The sequence below is a fragment of the Megalobrama amblycephala genome, linkage group LG20 (assembly GCF_018812025.1).
Source record: "Megalobrama amblycephala isolate DHTTF-2021 linkage group LG20, ASM1881202v1, whole genome shotgun sequence".
NCBI classification, from domain to species: Eukaryota; Metazoa; Chordata; class Actinopteri; order Cypriniformes; family Xenocyprididae; genus Megalobrama; species Megalobrama amblycephala.
Genome location: NC_063063.1, coordinates 18,299,150 through 18,308,316, shown reverse-complemented (window position 1 = coordinate 18,308,316; position 9,167 = coordinate 18,299,150).

Sequence of the window (9,167 nt, the reverse complement as noted above, 5' to 3'; positions counted from 1 at the left end):
CTCTCTCTCTCTCTCTCTATCCAAACCAGCCAGTATCCTCACCAGTATGTCTCTCTCCCCACCCTCTCAGTTCCCACACCCCCTCGCTCTCGCTCCCTCCTCTCTCTCGACGGTATCAACACCCTCTAACAATAGGAGGAAATCTGCTGCTTGCTAACAACCATAAATCCATGTAATGCGCTACTTGCAATTTTACAGCACCGTTACATACATAAGCGCACACACTGCAGTCTGATGCTTCTTTGCATGAAAATGGTTGAATTTCATGTTTATACTTTTATACTTAAAGGATTAGTCCACTTTCAGATTAAAATTTCCTGATAATTTACTCACCCCCATGTCATCCAAGATGTCCATGTCCTTCTTTCTTCAGTTGAAACGAAATTAAGGCTTTTGATGAAAACATTCCAGGATTATTTTATTCTCCTTAGAGTGGACTTCAGTTGACCCCAAACAGTTGAAGGTCAAAATTACAGTTTCAGTGCAGCTTCAAAGGGCTTTAAATTATACCGGACAAGGTATAAGGGTCTTATCTAGCGAAACGATTGGTCATTTTCTAAAAAAATTTTTTTAAATGTATATGGTTTATAAACACTTATTCTCAGCTCTGGTTTATAAACACAGTTTCTTCCACCAGAATGCACTTCCGTATTCTTCAAAAAGCTTATGCTTATGCCTTCCCTATTCTACTTACGGAAAAAATGGATCTGGCGCTGCGTTCGTTCTGTAAGTTAAATAGGGAATGTCTTTCCAAAGCGGCGTTTCATTCATAGATTTTATCAGTAGGCTATGTGTGATCACTAGGATTTAAAAATGTAATAGGGTTCAATTCATTAACATCAGTTATATTAGGTGTAATAACTAACAATGAACAACATCATTTGATTACACTTCATTTTAAGGTGATATTGTTACAATGTAATTACACTAAGTATTGAGTAATATAAATAAGCATATACTGTAGGATTAATGTTAGGTTTAGGATTTGGTTTAGGGTTAGTTACTGTTATTACTGTGGTAAGGACATGAAACATGTAACTAAGCTTTAAAATAAAGCGTTAGCCGGCATTTGTTAATATACAGTACATTGATGTTCATTTCTACGTAAATTAATCAATTTTAACATGTCAAATTGTATAAATGAGCTAAAGTATTTTGAATGAACATGAATTAACAATGAACAATAGCATGTCTATTCAAAAATTAGCATTAATCTATTTTGTTTTTCATAGCTCACCATCTATAGTGCATTAACTAATGTTCACCGATTGAACGTTATAATAAATCACTAACCTTACTGTAACACGGTTCGTAGATGTGGGAAGAAGGAGGCGGGAACCGGCGAACATTCAACAAAAAATAAATAAATAAATACAAAACGAAAGTAATGCCGGCAGACCCTCGCGGACGTCTGCCGGCCACACAAACATAATAAAACATAAAATAAAGTCCAGGCCTTTTCCTCTCTCGTCCTTCACTGTCGTCGCTCCTCCTTTTATGCCTCCGGAGCTCCTCCGTGAGAGACTCGAGGCCGGCGCGCCTCGCAGAGGTGATGCTCGTTATCACTAGCGTCACTGGCCTCGCGCCGTTCCCTCACGGCTCCCGCCCGCCCTGCTCGTCACACTTACACTTAAAAATAAAGCTTCCAAAAGGGGGTTTTCACAGTGATGCCATAAAATAACCATTTTGGGTTCCGCAAAGAACCTTCCAATAAATAGTTTCGAAAAGAACCATTTTTTCTGAATATGAATAACAATTTAATAATCTAAAGAACCTTTTTCTACTATAAAGAACCTTTTGTGCAATGGGAAGGTTCCATGAATGATCTTTACGGATTCATATGCGTTATGTTTAAGAGTCTATTTATATTCTGTGGCTCAAAACGTGGTTTGCAAAAGAAAGAAAAAATAAAAATAGATGTCAGCGCAGCTATATATATGCTGTGTTTCCAGCCCAAAGATTGTCTGCAGTGATAAATGGCAAGAGTTTTTATAACACACAAGAGCCCTTGTTCTTAGCGCTGACCCCATTTCATAAACCATGCCTCCCAAACTCCATCCTCGGAGCAGACATCAGCTGCTCTTTCTCAGCCGGGAGTGAAAACATCCCACCTACCAAAAGGTCGGACTAGATTTAGAGTGCTTGCAGTGGGGGTTTGCACAGAGAGAAGGAGTTATTGTCGAACTAAGAAGGCATTTTCTCTGTGGTGTGGTGGTCCTCAGGGTCTCTGGCTTCATGTCTGCGCTTGACTGCCTCAACAGTGTACAGCTCAGCTGTGACAACAAACAGGGGGTCTCCTTCAAGCCCAGCACTCAGTCTGTGCTTCACAGTGTGGCTTCCTGTTAAAGTCTGTTATAGGTTGACCGGGACCTTGAACAGGCTATATACTTACTTAAGTGTAGGAGGATGACTTGATTATCTAACTATTATTAATTTAGGGATGTTGTGATAAGAAGGACATTTTTAGTGCTGGACATGTTATAATTTAAGTTTCTAAGATAAGTAGTATAAAACTAACTAGCTTTAAAAAGACTTTGATCTATGTGAAGACACATTTAGCTAAAAAGAAATTTTTGTCTTTTTTCTTTTTTTTTTTTTGGTACTTCACTCTACTAATGATCAGATCCACATGGAACCTCCCACGCAGAACGGAAAAAAGTTTTACAGATTTCCGGAACTCTCCTGAGCCATTCTTTATGTTTCATCTACAATTTATTTCCACAAAATCTTATCTCCCGCTCTTTCTGTGTTTGTTCATTATTACACAGCTTTCTGGAATACTTTATTCTATTTGCGACCCTGGACGACAAAACCAGTCATAAGTCGCACGGGTATATTTGTAGCAATAGCTAACAATATACTGTATGGGTCAAAATTATTGATTTTTCTTTTACGCCAAAAATCATTAGGATATTAAGTAAAGATCATGTTCCATGAAGATATTTTGTAAATTTCCTACCATAAATATATCAAATGTATTTTTGTGATTGGATATGCATTGCTAAGGACTTAATTTGGACAACTTTAAAGATTTTTTTGCACCTTCAGATTCCAGATTTTCAAATAGTTGTATCTTAGCCAAATATTGTCCTATCAAAACAAACTATCAGCTTTCATGAATTTATGTATAAATCTCGATAAAAAAAAAAAAAAGACCCTTATGACTGATTTTGTGGTCCAGGGTCACATTTGGTCACTCATGGCATTCAGATTATTTCCTATTTGAAAGGCTGTATACTGTCATGACCCTCGTCTCACACTGTAGATTCACTCCCCACTCTGATTATAGTGAAAATTACCTCAGATGACTTCAATTTTAATATTATTGTAAAACTGTTGTAGTGTTTGTCTTATTGTTAAAAGTCAATTGTTTTGTTCATTGTAGTTAACTGTTTTTCAGCAGAAGATTTGACTGTATAAGCTTTATATATCATATTTGATACAGAAATTTCTAAGGCCTCGAAATTAATTAAAACTTTGCTGAAAAACCTGTTGTACACAATCTACTACATAACATCGGTTGCTTATTTATAGCTGTTTTTAGCAATTAAAAGGCTTTTTAGAATAAATATATACACTCCCTCCTTCAGGTTGTAGTTACATGTGTCGTTTTGGTGTGAAAATATTTTTTTATTTTTTTATTTTAAGTAAATGTAAAAATAACATATATATGTATATTGTTAATATTTAAGATGAACACTTACTGGGTAGAAGTAACTTTAAAATTGGGATATTTTTGGGATATTTATTTGTACATCTCTCAATCATCATTTATTGCATTGCATTGCAACTGATATGTATATTTTAAGTATAGTCTGCTATACTGTTAAGAAGATCTCGTTGCAAACTATCAGAATTTTATCTTACTTTTTGGCCACTCATGGCCATGTATATTTATTTGGTGAGTAGCCTTAAGTGAGATAATGTACAATCAGGTGGTTTTTACCACAAAATAAGCACAATATCCATCTACATTTTTCAAACTCAGTTATTTAATTTGCTTTCCTGTTGTTTTAAGTGGGATCAGTGATCATCACCTGATATCAGTTCAGTTCCAATGGGGAAACCCAACATGCAGAAAAACACAGTGTATGCCATAAAAGCATGTTCTGACTGGCATGTGTTTATTTTCAGTAGAAGAACAGAAAACAGCTGGTATACTCACCTGATAATCACTGGCAGGGAGGTGAGATGCCTTCAGATTCATTTCTGTGTGATAGTGTTCCTCTGTTGAGTCTCTGATCCTTTGAGCTCTTCTGACAGTGCAGTATCAGCTTATTCTCAGCTCTCAGTTATGTCATGCTGGCAGAAAAACAGCACAGATATTGACTACACAGCAGTCTACAGCTTGATGAATGCTTCCGTTCTCTGCATGCTTATGACATGTTAAGTACTGTGTATCATTTCCCGCTTGTAATCTGACATCAGAGTAGAAATACTTCCTTTGCTTACCTCCTTCTTTACTATGTGCTTTTTTGATCAATCATAGTCTTGTTTTGGGTTATTTTTGCACTCAAAGAGTGGATTAATATTTTATTAATGATGTCATTCATAATTCATCACTGGTGATGTCTGCATTATTCAAGGAGGACTCCATTACTACTGTTTATTTCATTAGTTATTCAGGCAAACTGCCCAGCTTGATGTTTTTAGGGCCCAAGCGAAAATTCGCGCAGGGCCCTCTTGTTTTTCTAAGGATTATTAGGGCCCAAGCGAAAATTCGCGCAGGGCCCTCTTGTTCTTCTAAGGATTATTAGGGCCCAAGCGAAAATTCGCGCAGGGCCCTCTTGTTCTTCTAAGGATTATTATTATTTTTTTTTTTTTTTTTTTTTTTTTTTTTTTCCGTCTTCCGGGGCTTTTTGGGGGCCTTAACATGCTCAAAAACTCTTGAAAATTGGCACACACATTGGAATCCGCGGCCATTAGGACGCCGGAGAGGCTGGTACCCGGGCGTGGCAGGGGGGCTCGACAGCGCCCCCTTGAAAAAAGTCTGAAAATTTGGTCCATATATTAAACACGCTTGCACGTATTAGTATGAAACTCAGTACACATATAGACCTCATCGGGCCGAACAACTTTCGTGCTCTAAGTTAAACACCACGCCAACAGGAAGTCAGCTATTAAGGGTTGTTTGAAAAACGCATGCTCTGGAATTTGATATACTCCTCCTAGACGATTAATCCGATCGCCACCAAACTCGGTCAGCATGAAGTCAAGACACTGATGATTAAAAATTGCCAGGGGATTTTTGATATCTCGAACGGTTTGGCCGTGGCGAGGCAACGAATTTATGGCGAGAAAAAGGAAACAGGAAATGTGTTATAACGTCTGCATACATATATTGATCTTTATGAAACTTCACGAGTGTGTTCGTTATAGGAGTCTGATCACATGGATGTGACTATTGTGAGTCAAAGTTATAGCGCCACCAACTGGCAGCAGGAAGTGTATCACTTTTGAAATGTTTTGAGATCACCCTCTTATTTTTACCTGATTTGCTTCAAACTTCATCAGTGTAATGTCAATACACAGCAGATGTAGACCTATGACAGGATTTTTGATATTTGAAATATTGTTGCCATGGCAACAGGTCAAACTGTAATAATATTCTTGAGTGTTTTTGAGGCTCTTAACATGCTTCAAATTGCATGAAACTCGACACACACATCAATATTGTCAACCAGTAGACATGGACAAAGCCATAGAAATGGGCGTGGTGGAGGGGCTCAGTAGCGCCACCTTTTGACAAAAGTGGGGGGGTTAGTTTTTCCTACAATCACCAAACTCGGTACACATATTGTTCTCATCAAGCCGGACAATTTTCTAATTTACATTCATTAGCTCCGACCAACAGGAAGTCAGCTATTTTGGTTTGAATGTTAATTTTTTGAAAAAACAGGCTATGAATTTTATACTACTGCTCCTACAGGGTTTATCCAATTTACACCAAACTTTTTTTAACTTGTTGCTAACACATTGAAGTTGTTTAATTGCAAACGGATTTTGGATATCTCAAACGGTTTGGCCGTGGCGAGGCAACGAATTTATGGCAAGAAAAGGGAAACAAAGTGTTATAACTTCTGCATACATTAATTGATTTTGATGAAACTTCGGCTTAGTCTTCGTTGTACAAGGCTGATCACATGGATGTGACTATTGTGATTCAAAGTAATAGCGCCACCAACTGGAAGCAGAAAATGTGTCACTTTTAGCATACATTGAGATCACCCTCTTATTTTTACCTGATTTGCTTCAAAATTCATCAGAATAATGTTAAAACTTGGCACATGTAATACTTTGAAAATGGGCAGGGAGGAGGGGCTCTATAGCAGCACCTTGTAGTGCAGTAAATGTGGAGCGAATTTGACATAGTCCTTTGATGTTTAACCGTTTTAAATGCCTATTGCCCGCTGTGCACAGTTGCCCTGAAGCCACCGGGGTGGCGGTGCCACCGGGCTTGGGCCCGCCATCGCTGCTCGCAGCTATATTTGGCTTTGTTTCTCTCTCTTTCCCTGTTACTTAGCCCTACACCTCTAGGAAGCTCTTTGACAAAGAATTTACAAGACAAAGTAGGCTATATTTAGGTTAAATGGATGTTGGTGAAGATGTGTGGGTTTTTGTTGGCTAATTTGTTTGTTTCCTCAATGAGAGAAAATTAGCCTTTTGTAACCAAGGCAAAGTACTCTGGCATCAAAACAATACTTGTCCCTCAAGCAAGATGGATTATTACATTTCATTGCATTTGATTGATTCTATAATTACCTGGAGACTGTCTATAATAGACTAAAACGTTATTCAAGATATATACAAACATAAATACAATATGTCCAAATAAACAACAATATCAATAACTACGTTTACATGCACCCTCATAATGCGATTATAATGAGATTTAGGCAATAATATGATTAAACTTTAAGTCATGTGATGCAATTAACTCTTTCCCCACCAGTGTCTTTTAAAGAAAAGTTGCCAGACAGTGCTAGCAGTTTTTCACAAAATTTTCATGGCCCCCAGAATATTTTGTTTTATGAATATCCGAACATACTATATATCAAAAGAAAGAATAGAGCCTCTGCTTTTAAACAAACAACAACAACAAAAACATTTTATTCTAGCACTTATGCATTTTTTTATTAACATTTGAACAACAAGCTGCTTTTGTAAAAGATTACATCCTGATCAGATTCAGAACGTCCATCAACAACCCCAAAGCATGCGAAATCCAATACCTTTTCATGGGCTCAACATTTTATTCAGTAACATTAGGCAGTTTTGATTTAAATGTTGTTTAATGTTTGATGATTGCGTTATTTTACATGTGCATAAGCAATGTTTCTTTCATTAGTTTCTGCTTCTTCCTCGTCTGTGTTTTGATCCAGAGATTCTGTTACTCCTTTCAGAAGATGCGTAATAGTGCCCCCTACTGTATAGCAGTGAAAACATGGATTGCCAGAAATTTCCGTCAATAGCGGGGAAGTGTTGTGACATAATTGAAGGAAAATTCTGTCAATGGCGGGGAAAGAGTTAAGCTCATGTTCATAGTTACCATAAACGTAGTAAAATATGTGGAGTATGCCAAGCAAGCCCAGCCCGGATGAAAAAATGTAATGCAAAAATAATGTAATGCATTACTTTCCATAAAAACTTTAGTTACTTTTTTAGGGAGTAACACAATATTGTAAGAGTACTTTTAAAAGTAACTTATATATATATATATATATATATATATATATACAAGGCTTGACATTAACTTTTTTGCTCACCAGCCACTGTGGCTAGTGGTTTTTCAAAGTTACTAGCCATTCAGCATTTTCTCTGTCCACAATTTTGACATCGATACCATGGGGAAAAACTGCCATATAGATATTTTAAATATAATCTCATAATTTGGCAGCAGGTTTATTAGGCTGCTGTCACTTTAAGACCTGACGCACGGATCCATTATACTGTTACACATTTCTTAACTGTTGTTTACATTCACTTAAAACATTACTTGACAGGCATTTTGACATTATTTGTGCTTATTTGGCAGTTTAATCGCAATAAGCAGCGAAAAGGAACTCAATTTAGTACTGAGAGGCGGCTTTATGAGCGCACACTTTGGGTGTAAGTACAAAATCTGTGGAAATGAGTAAAATTATGCGCAATGCGCTCAATCCCATGCCGAAATTCAAGCCCTGTAACACCAACAATATTCATCTGGAGCAAATAACCAGTGAGCGAGGGGAGGCGGGTTTGTGTGTCAACTCACTGTCGGAGAGATGATAGAGTGAGAATGTGCAGCTGGTATCGTGTATCTATTCTGTGGAAAATGAGTATTGAAAGTGTTTCAGATATTTCAGTATCGATATGTATTGAAAAATCTAGATTAAATCTAAATTTATATAAAACTCAACCCGCCAAAGTGGCTAGAAGGAGTGGCTGCACTACACGCCACTGCTGAAATCCACTCTATATATATATATATTACAATTTTGTATTTTACGATTGTGGTCTTATTTAAAAATGGATTTAAACTACGTGCAAAGTGCCGATAGGTGTGGCTCCTCGAGAACGCAGGTGTATTAAACACAGAGGTGTTTAAAGCATTTGTGAAAGGCATGCGTGATCCTGCTGATTATTTACATGCATTTTGAAATTGTCATGTGGCATAGAATCACAAATTATGAGTGATTATGTGTCAGAAGAGTCTTTTGTAAGACTGAGTTTTAATAATCCAGCAGATAAACAGATTGAAGGATTGTTGAATGATGTCACACTGTCAGTTTGGCCTTTATCTATGAACTGTTTTCACGCAGATCTGTGGTGCCGAGTGACAAAATGAAAGACGTGCTGTTTGCAGTTGCAACAGGTTTTTTTGTAACATAGTTCAAACAACCCTGCCAAATGCTTTGTATAAATGTCAGGGGAGGGCAAAACACATTCCCCATCAAAAAGAAAATAGTTATGATATGAAATGATGGAGCCGAGTGTAGAGGTCTTGTTTACATACACTCGCTGAGCTGTTGTTGTAAGACTGGGAAACAGCAGCCACGCCGTGCATGGGAAGCTTCTGGACGTGTCAGGGATATTTCTCTCTGTTTCTAAAAAGTTTGTGAAGGTTAAGTTAGGACAACAGCTACAAGCCAAAATCAGCAAGCGAGAAGAGAGAAGAGTTTCAGATA